The 10991-nt window shown below is 36.8% G+C and overlaps 1 protein-coding gene across 1 annotated transcript in view; it reads right to left on the bottom strand.

The window, feature by feature from the left end:
• Positions 1-376: 376 nt before the first annotated feature.
• The window catches only part of ANAPC10 (anaphase promoting complex subunit 10), a 230615-nt gene continuing 220000 nt past the window's right edge, over positions 377-10991 (bottom strand). Inside the window, exon 7 of the transcript XR_011903599.1 lies at positions 377-449. The gene's annotated coding sequence lies outside the window, so the exon portion shown is untranslated. The remainder of the gene's footprint in view (positions 450-10991) is intronic.

Genomic DNA, 10991 nt, shown 5'->3' with positions numbered 1-10991 from the left:
CCCAAAATAAACCTTTGTTGAAGGCAAGGTTTTTCTAGCTATCAGTTGTACTGACTTCTAACTTCTGCTAAAATTAAGAGCTCTTTAGTAGAAGATTTAAGTTCCATTCATATGGATATTCCTATGGATGAAAAGGCAAGAATAGAATTTCAGTTTTCTGTCTGATTGGCAATAAGCCACTGTCACTGTAGTCCCTCAGGACATCCTCCCACGTTTATAGACAAGTATAGTTTTATATTCGCTTTTGAAAACAATGCATCATACAGATCACTTTTTTTTTGTAAAATGAATGATACATGGAAACCACAACATGTCTTGTTGTTGTTCCTATGGATTGCACTGAAGGTACAAGGTAAAATTTTTTAAAAAGGCATCTTACCTCGACTTCATGACCCTTTATCTTCATCAATTCTTGTTCCTTGAATGATTGCCATTCTCCAAACATTCACCTGCACAAAGATTTATTTGCAGGTTAACTGTTTGCTATTAGCTACATAGACTACAAAAATCTGCCTTTTACTTAAAAGAAGAAAGCTTTTACATTTTTCAGTAGTGCTGTACAGCATCTCCCCCAGAAAAACCCAGCATTTCATAGTGCATCTCTGGCCTGTATAAGCTAGTGTATTGACCTGATAGTTAAGTGACTTCACTGCAACTTTTATCCCAGCTTCTTACTTTCGGGGTGGTTAGAGGAAGAACATTAAGTCTCATCAGTCTCAACTGATGCAAGTTCCTTAGATCCTAGATCTAGATTACTAGATCTGTCAGTGCTCGAAACATGAAGAATAAAACCAAATAATCTGTTCATTGTAGCATAGTGTAGGAAGCAAAATTTCTGCATCTAAGAGAATAACTTAAGTTCACATTTTATGTTAACATTGAATCAATTTATTTAATAAATGCATATTGCCATAACTTTGTTGCTAATGGATACTCATATGGAAGTTGGCTTGAAAGTTTCCTGAAAACAACACTCTTACAGATTTCCTGAATGCTGTAAAGCAGAGGCTATCCTGCTTCATAGTGGAGAAGAGAGTAAATTAACACTTCAACAACCACCCTTCTTAATTTTTCTGATGTGATCTTCAGCTTCAGGAAGTACAGAGGAAACAACAAGCCTCCAAGAACTGCAGTTTACCTCAAGAAATCCAATACACAGTCATATAATTTACTGTGTACTTTTCACATTTACACTTTTTTTTTTTGCTCGTATAGGCATAGACTATCCACTGATTTCAAAATTAGGAAGAGTTTAAAATAATAAAAGTGGAATCTGTGTCTGTTTGGTGTTCTGCCAGTACTTACTCTACACACTTTATATGACACAGCCCGCTTACAGACACATTTTTAAAGTACACGTTCACCTTAAATCACATTAGAACTGAACATAAGTTGCATTCCACTGAGAGACAAATTAATAAAGCTGAAAAGAAGATCGTGTTTCTCCAGTTAGCTTCTTGTCAACTCTGTAGGTCTAGATGATATCAAGATGCTTTAGAGAGAAACAAGCACTCCAGCAAAATAATCAGTAAGATATTTATTTTATCAAAATCTGCACACACAAAGTGATTTAAAACTTCACCACACAGAACAAATACCTAGGTCCTTATGGGTTTGTTTTTCTTTGTTTTCATTTTCTAGGAGTAATAAAGACCTTGGGGCAGGGCATTTCCTCTGGATTAATGACCGGCTGGGGTTAATGGCCAGGAGCTGTTCTTTGGGCCATCAACTTCTCTCAGGCGGTCAATTAATCCCCAGGAAATGCTCTGTGCCTCAATCATTATTGCTTAATTTCAGTGCAAACAAACTACTGTGGCAGATAGCATGCTGTATGCGATCCCTTAAGCACGAGGAACAGAGATCCAGTTAATTTAATCAATTGTTTACACTATGGTCTATTTTCCGTAGCAAGAGGAAATCGCAGATTTTTTGACTCTTATATGAAATCTGTTGGTTGGTCTCATTATAATTTAATAGACTGTACCATTGCTGTGTGAGTTATTTGGTTTGTCACTTATGTTGTCATTGTTATTAATGATAAGCTGGATGGCTATTGCTCACTTTATTTCCTGGCGCAATTTAAACGAATGCCCTAAACATAATTTACAAAATCCATTTACCAATGACACTGTTACTTCATCTTAGATATAAGCTTATTAAATTTTACAAGATACCTCATTTGACACATCCTGACATTTACTGGACAGTTTCAGGAGTGCCACAGAGTTATTAAATTATCAACAGTAAAATACAACATGGACTTTTTCCAGGCTTGTGCTACACAAATATTTACGAGAGCACTGAATTTTGTTATTTCTCTAGTCTACTTGATAATCCCCTGATTAGACGTCCCCATGCTTGGTGGAGCCAAAGAAAAACTGTAAATAGTCAAAGGCAATGAAACCTACTTGTTTTAAATGGCTAACTTTACAATAATTTGACTTAAAACTATTTCATCAAACTGGCCAACCTCACTGATTTCTCAGTTTTGGAATTGTCACAAAAGGATTCAAAGCAACTATTAGTTGTAACTGAAAGCTACTTTTACTACAGCTTTAAATGCTGGAAGCTTCAGCAGCATAGATACTACTAACTGTGGTGCTTATTCTCTGTCTTTTGTGTGAAAAATAGAGTTAAAACTTCAAATGTAGGCAACAAGCGGGTTCTGATGGTCAAAAGCATTTATTCTTTTCTAAATCTTTGAACTAGTATCTGAATTATGAGTAAAGACAATTCCATGCTGAAATACATACTATGGAGTTTAAATTACTGTCTTCATGCACCTGGTGTATTCTTTACAGTTAGATGCATTCACCATGAAATTCCACCATGGCATGCAAAGCATCCAGAACATCTGTCCCAAAAATATTCACAGCCTTACACCAATGTGATAGGCAGCTCGATGACTACCTCTCTGAATCCAAGAGAGAGATTAGGCTGTAAAGTCAGTGGCAGAAAAAGAAGTTGGGTAATAAAAATTCATCATCTTTACTGGACAGAACGCAAAGTATAAAGCCTAAGCAGATATCCAGGTTGCATTTCCTAACAAGTTTATCCACCTCACCTAAGACAGATGAGTTCCTAAAGAGAAGATGCAAAAACTTTATTATTGAACTCTACTATTGCTACTTGTCTGGAAGGCACTTCAGTGGTGTACAGGTTCCCTGTGAAGAGCATAGAATGAAATGCTAACAAACCTGAACTGAAGGTAGTAGAGCAAGGTGGTCTACTGCATAATTTGTTCTGAAAACATCCTCGCATTTTTTCCCTAAATACAGGGTATGTCTGAAGTTGGTTTTTATATGCTTCTACAGTTTACAAGGATGTTTCAACTTATTCTTTTCCTACATACGGGAAAAAATTATCTCCAGAAAGGATTCCCGTATTTGTCCAGACTACAACAGAGTTATTGGAACACACACATTTCTATATAAAAACAGTCCAATATACATTACATGGAAGAAAGTAGCTAAGTTTAAAAGTAATGGCAGTACATAAAGCAAAGAGCTTTGCAGGAGCATAAAAAGTACACAACATATATATATATATATTTAAAAAAAGCACCAAATATATTTCAAATATGACATTTTAATCTAAAAAATATGAACAACTGGCTGAGTAAAGTCACCCAGGTCATACTAAGCATACAGATGTCAGGTATTGGAAAACACTATTGTACTTTGATTCTCTGAACAAGAATTTCCAGCCTTTTCCTGCATGGTTTTGCTTTCAAGTATAAGCAGACCACATTCATTAAAACCAGATGCTACTGTCTCTGAGCTCCATTTCAGTTATCAATATCATGTTTGAATGATTCAAAATATTTTAATAAAAATTTGACTGTGTTTGTGCTCAGATCAGGTGAGGCTGGGTTGAGATGCCAAATTCCATAGGTGTTCTTGCAAAGAGAAAAGAAAGATCCAGACAATTCAAACTGTACTCTCCTCATTTCTTTAAAAGTTTTTAAATTATTTGTGCATTCCAGAGCAAAAAGCAAACAAATAGAAACATGAAGAAGCCCAAACAAAAGCTAAAACCCAAGGTAATAAGAAAAAATGCCATCTGACAACACACCCTGGGGAATTTTTGTCAGCTGGATGGGGTACAAGCCTTTAGTACTCTACCTGTTTTCTTCTGCTGCGGGAGGCCTGGAGAAAACTACAGAATACACTGACTTTGTTTCTGCTTCACTAGTGCATGCTGTTCTAAGCAGGTCTATTTTCTGCTTCCTGTGTGTTACTCCAATGGCTGAAATGGAGGTGGTCCAGAAAATCGCATGTTCAACATCTGGATGCTCAGTTTGCAGCCCAAGTGAATTCACATATTCTGATATCTACTAGGCTCCAGGGTTGATGTCAAAGTTCAGAAATCATGGCCCCAATTTAGGTTACTATCATTTTGGAAGCTTCAGTGGATTAGTGTTCTACATTTCCTTTGTTTAGGCAGATACACACAGTACAGCACTTGGCATTAATCCGATGTGCTGCATTTTGATCTTTCAGTTTCTCAGATTTCTTATGATTTACCAGGTAACAGCTGCAATATTATTCTCAAACATTCCATTGCTGGCAGTTTATAGATATGACTGTAGCCTGTTTAGATCTCATTACTTTCCTATTTACTGATTTTTCCTTTTTCAGTTGTTGCATCTCTAAAGAGCAGGTTTTCTCCCTTCTGTCGCAGATGGCTGTATTGAGAATCACTCCTTCATTTCTTTTTATATTAGCGTTTCTTCTTCATTATAAATATTAGCTGCATGCACAAGAAGCTACTGACCTCCAGCAGCACCATGAATCACTGGATTTTTTTCTGCTTCATGGTGAACACTCACATCCATAACAGAACAGCTCTGTGGAGAGACAGTGTTGGTGAATATGATAACAGCTGAGTCCAGACACTACTGGAATAAACAGTAAAAATACCTGTTTTACTAAAACAGGCTAAAACTTCATTTTGGAACTGTAATAAAAACAGGGCAAGGATGGGGCTGAAGATACATTTTTTGTGAGGAAATACGAAAGTTTGTCCTAGAAGTTCTAATTCTTCAAATAGCATGTCAAATTCACCTCTCCTCTTCCCACCCTCATCAAAATTATATGTAATGGATCTTTCACTGAGATTATAACTAGATGGATATTTTAACAAGTTACTTCCGGGGTTCTTTTTATTTAGTTTTGTCTATTTTTAAAGCAAAGCCATTCAACTGAGACAAGGGTAAACAGGCAGTAGCAAGAGTAAATTTTGTGATTCTATGAGACAGAGGAATATTCCTAAAAATTTTACAAGGTTACAATGCTTATAAAAACCCTCTCTTACATACATACTTAGATACTCTATATTCATTTGCTTTAGATCTCAATATATTTAAATATACATATATCAAATTGAATAGGAATGCAACGTGATTAAGTAATACACTTTTAAAGGAAACAGACTGTTTCAGTTTTCTTTGGGTCTCACTTTTGACAAATCACTTTGAAATCAGATGTTCCCTTATCCTCAAAAAATAGTGAAAAATATTACACCGATAGAGCTATACTGACAGGTTCCAGAATTTGGCACATAAGCACTGTTAATGCACAGACTTTTGTCTCATGAGTCACAAAATGTTTTGTCAGTAATACATTCCTAATCCCTCTGCATTCCTATCTACCAAATCACAGTTAAATACTGTTATAAAACAGATTATACCCACAGACACACAAACTGGAGGGTCCCAATGCAATCAAGAATCAGAAGAAACACATCTGATGCAATTGCAAACAAGTATTCTATATGACCACCTCTGTATTTAGATGTGACCCACACTAAATTGCCTGGAAGTCAAGATATAGAAAAATGTACAACAAATTGTAAGCACTTTAAAAGACACAAATTATATTTTGTTTACAAGTACAGTTTTTTGTGTGTGTGGTTTTTTTTTGTTTGTTTTTTGTTTTTGTTTTTTTAAGAAAAGTTGAATTACTTTCCATTATTTCACTGTTTTCCGGCTCTAACATCTATGAAAAATGGTGATGATTCTTGTTTTATTTTCCTATAGTTCTACCAGCTGTGACATCCTTTTTCCAGATGTAAATTTTGCCCAGGCTGACAAAGTGAACTATGATGATTTGTTCAAAGATTTACAAACAAGAGAAAGGATGCCTTAGCTGTAGAGCTGGTCCACATATGTACAACCTATCTGGGCAGTCTGCATGCTGCTGACCCAATACCAACTGGCCTTCTAGGGCTCTTCACACACATACTACTTAACACTTACGCAAAGATTTCTTGTTCAGAAAGTGACAGGTAGATGTATCAGTAATCTTGTAAACAGTGCTTGGCAAAATCCCAATGATCCTCATGGAATAGTTCCTACGTGGGAATTTTATTTTGTTACTCCATGTTATTTAAACAATTTCAGAGGTTTCCGTTCTCTCAGGGTGTAAACACTAATAACACGACCTCACCGAAATGGAGTAAGGAAGAAAAAGGCAAAGCTGTTCTCCCTGGGACAAAGGACCTTTCCTCAGCTGCTCATTTGCTGGCCCTGGACACAAAGTCCACCAGCTACTCTGTAACCACATTTAGATGGAACAGAGATTAGTATTTCCTAGTCACAAGATGACACAATAAATTCCCATTTATTTAGAGAGCCCTTATGGCTTAGGTATGACTTCTTGAGGGATTTTCTCTGGATGAAAGGAAGAATTCCTAAAATAGAAGGCATACTGTCTCACATGCCATGCTTTCAGGGTGTGGCTGCTTACTTGGAAACCTTCACTTCTCAGATTAACTCAGATGATTTATATAGTGCTGAAGACATAGCTGTCTAAATAAGAGAGGAGAAGTAAAATCACATTGTAAGGCCACCGTGATGGTTAAAAGAGTGGCCGAATTCAAACTCTTACAAAGTTGCCCTATTTACCACGTAAAACCTGACACATTCACATACTGTGTGACAGCCAACCTCTTTCTAAGGGTTTCTGTTCTGTGGGGGTTTTTGGATGTTTTTAAAATTTCACCTACCATCTCCTCAATAAAGCTATGCTGTAGTTTGTAGTTCTTCAGATCACATTCTTTTTTTGGTGTGTGTTTGAAAAAGAAGATTACAACAACTGCAAGGGGCCATTCTTGGTAACAAGTACCCCAGGTCCCACTCTCAATAGTCTTCTGTATTCAGAAGCTAAAACTGTGTCTAAGACACATCTGATACTTGCAGATCTTAACATTGTAGTAACTGTAGTGCACAAAGAAAGTTGACAGTTATGTTGCTCATTGTAATGCTGGGCTACTTTCAAAAATAAATGGGTGGCTTATCTGCTCTCACTTTCAAGTCAAGTGGAATTTTAAAAGCTCATGGAATTTACATTTCTAGGTTTAATTCTTGCCTAAGGACCAAACTACTCTACATAGAAGGATGCGCTACTAAATGCAGGAGAAAAATATGCAATGTCACGAGCAATGCTTCCTCCTCTCTTTACTAGTTCAAGTAAATGCCCAACTATTGGCAAAATGGCAACTCACTGCTAGATAGCAGCAGCTGATGAAGACAAAAATAAAGCTGATGCGACCAGGATTTCTTGACACTCCATTAAAGAAAACCTTTCCTTGTGACATGTCATGAAGCATCTGCTGCACTGTATGGTGCTAAGTGGAGGCTAATGACCCTGTAGCTCTCCTGGCAAGTTCTCCTTGACAACAAAGTGTAAATGGCTCTTTAATACAGTCAACCCCTATTGAAATCAACCTCCTAAAATCAGCAAGTAGTACTGGGGCCTTCTTTAGCACATCATCTTATCACTTTGGGAATGCAGCAGAGGGCCTAAGTTAGTTGCAAAATGATTTACATAGGCTCTGCAAGTGAACAGTAACTCTAAATTCCCCCAGTTCCATGGTTCACTTTAAGAGGGCTAGTAGGTACAGCACAGTTTGGATGATGTACAGTGGTAAATGAATCAGAAGGAGGAAAGTTGTGAAAATTAGGAGGCAGAGAAAGGTTTAGCTTAAGGAGAATAAGGAGAATGGTGCAAAATAAGGAGAACTCTTTTAGGTTGCACCTAGAAAAAAGAAGTGTTGCACCGAGAAAAAAGAAGTGGCAAAAGATCTAGAAAATCAACAGAAGTACAAAAAACAAGACATTATATAGGTGTCTTTGAATTTCCTTAAATATAAACACAAGAACAATGAGAGCTTTCCAGAGACCAAAAAGGAAAATAATTTTATTCAGTTGTTGGATGTGAAAATAAGCAGCAGGATTTCTAACAATTTCAGATTTGCCATTATCTTTATTAGCAAACTTTATATAGTCATTTTCTTCAGATAAGCTCTCAAATGAGAATTAAGAATCATTTAATAGAGTAGATGTTACAACTTCTCTTGGTTGTATAATGACTTAAATATGAAACGTCCTGTTTCAAAAGACTATGAATGCAGAAAGTATGTTCTTTCTTGAAGAGTTTATAGTAGGAAAAAAGTACACTCCACACACAACCCCAGGCCCCCGGTAAGAGAAAGACTAACAAACCGATGCAAGTCCAGAGGAGAACCATTAAACTAGGTTGTCTGAAGAACATGAAGGAAGAGGCTAGGAACCAACTTTGCTAAGATAAGCCTTTGAATTTCTGACTGGTGCTTTTGGCTAGCTGGTGTGCAGCAATATAGAAGACAGACAGGTTCTCTGCAGAACTGCAGAGTGAAAAAAGGATAATGAGAATGTGACTGCATATAAGTCTAATAATATTAGAAAGAAAGATGGCTATGTAGGGAACAGGCTGCTTAGAGACTGTGAAATGTCTGTCCTCAGAGCTCTCCTGGGTAAGGCATGGGAAGTTGGCCCTGCCTAGACCAGGGGACTGGATCAGGCAACACTCAGACCTCAGACATTCTACAATCCTGTACATACATACCCCGGTACTAAATTTTGATGTATATATCCCAAGAAAATCAGACTGGCTGTAAAAACCACACCATTTTTACTGACTCACCATAATATTCTTCACTATTACTATTTTGTCATTGTTAGTTATCACAAAAGACAACTCAGCATTTATTGCTCTCTCCTTTTTCCTGAGCCCCTGCTGTACATTTACAGTTATACAGTTATAATGTCAATGGGTAAGCAGAGGTTATGGAAAAGAGAGAGAATAAACGTTAAATGCTCACCAATGCTGAGGCTTGCTGTAAAGATAGATACTCACTAATTTTGAGGCTTGCTGCAAAACTTCACACAGAAGCAACCTCTACAAAAAGATCCTGTTTCAGTGGTGGTCTGCCCTTAAATGAGATCTAGGAGAGGTGGAGCCAAGCTCCACCCCTTCTGGTAGCACAGCTGAATTACCTTCACCCGTGCTCCCACAGCTGACTCATTGCTTGCCTCAGGTGGTTAATAAGCAGTTCAAGCTGTGATCAACAGTTTCCCATACAGCCCCTTAAAGTGTCCTTTAAGGCATTACAGCTATTAGTATGTAAATTTAAAGCAGATGTGACCTTAAATTAGAACTTCAGAGACATCCATCTGAACTTGTGCAAAAGCTGTATCAAGAGCCAAACCTTACTAAGCAGGTGTATTACTAGACACCCTAAGCTCTTAACAGCCTGAATTTATGAGGAGCTTATTCTGTCAATGTTTTAAAAGAAATGGTTTGCCCAGATACCCTAGGAAGTGTAGATAGATGAAATCTTAGCATCACTAAATTGAGAGGAATTTCCTCATTCAATTGGCAACAAAATTAAAATTCTCTAAGTTTATTCATCTTATTCCGCCATCCTCTTCATACCAATGTCATCTGGATGAGCGAGGCGCATGGGACTTGGAGCTATCTTTGGAAAACATCCTGTGGACTTTTTAAGAATCTTCGGAAGAATCCTGCTTTAAATCTCTGTGTACATTTGTGAAATAGGTTTAGAAATATATGTATATAGGATCACAAATTATTTTGGTCTTTACAACAGCTAATGAATTTAAACAACGCAAGTCATAAATGCACTATTTTATTTAGACATTAATCCAGTTTAGGAAGTGCATTAGCTTGCATGTTACAATATTGTGTGGATTTCATTTCTCATTATGAGGTTTCCTTAAAGGCACAAGGATTACAGTTGAACCAAAGTGTAAAGTGTACAAACAGAGCCTCTGGAAAATGTTGCTATGATGGAGATGCAGTGTTCTCACTACCTACAGTAGTTAGAATGGTCCTGGAGATATAAGCAACCATGCAATGTTGCTACTGAAAACTTAACTGAAGAGACTACCTTGAAAGCTGTGAAAGTCACTGCTGGGTATAATGATGCAGTAAAATGTAGCATGGGACACTGTTCCACTGTTTAGCAATTTCTTGTTTACTCAGACTAACAGGTTTGTTAGAACAGAAAAGGGAGACATTGCAACTTTATCATGGTGTACACCACAACTACGCAATGTTTTTTACCTTCAAGGAAAAGCAGACTGAGACTGCAGGTATGCCCATTTGCATGCCTCTTTGCAGGATAAGATCTGCTTAGTAAGAACAATAAGCAAAGTGTCTGCTAAAAGAAGCTTTAAATTCCAGTGAAACCAGTTTGAACCAGTCAGATTTTTTAACTACAGCCATTCCATGACACGTGTTGAGTTTCTTCAAATGCTGCACCACACTGTTTTTACTATTATTATTAAAGTATTAAATGCAGAAGGCAGTGAACCCTTAAAATATGCGCGTATGCGTATATTTGAAAGAGATCTCTTCACATATTTAAACTGACACTAACATTACTTGTTTTTTTTTCTGGATAAGATGGCAAGGTAGATGATATACACTTGTAAAAATCTCTTTTAAAAGCTCAGTATTTTGGATTTATTGCACTTAGTATAGCCTACATTGCAGGACATGTTTTAAGCACTGTAAAACTGCTCTTACCCAATTCAGTATTATCAACTACTGCTTTTTTTTTTTTTTTTTTTTTTTTTTTCCTTGTGAGTAAGCACTGTAAACGTGTAAGTTATATCCTTAGTTACTAACAGTTTTAAAATATTA

This window comes from Excalfactoria chinensis, chromosome 4, assembly GCF_039878825.1.
Source record: "Excalfactoria chinensis isolate bCotChi1 chromosome 4, bCotChi1.hap2, whole genome shotgun sequence".
Taxonomy (NCBI): Eukaryota; Metazoa; Chordata; class Aves; order Galliformes; family Phasianidae; genus Excalfactoria; species Excalfactoria chinensis.
The sequence above is the reverse complement of the archived record's forward strand: the minus strand, read 5'-3'. Positions and strand labels throughout refer to the sequence as shown.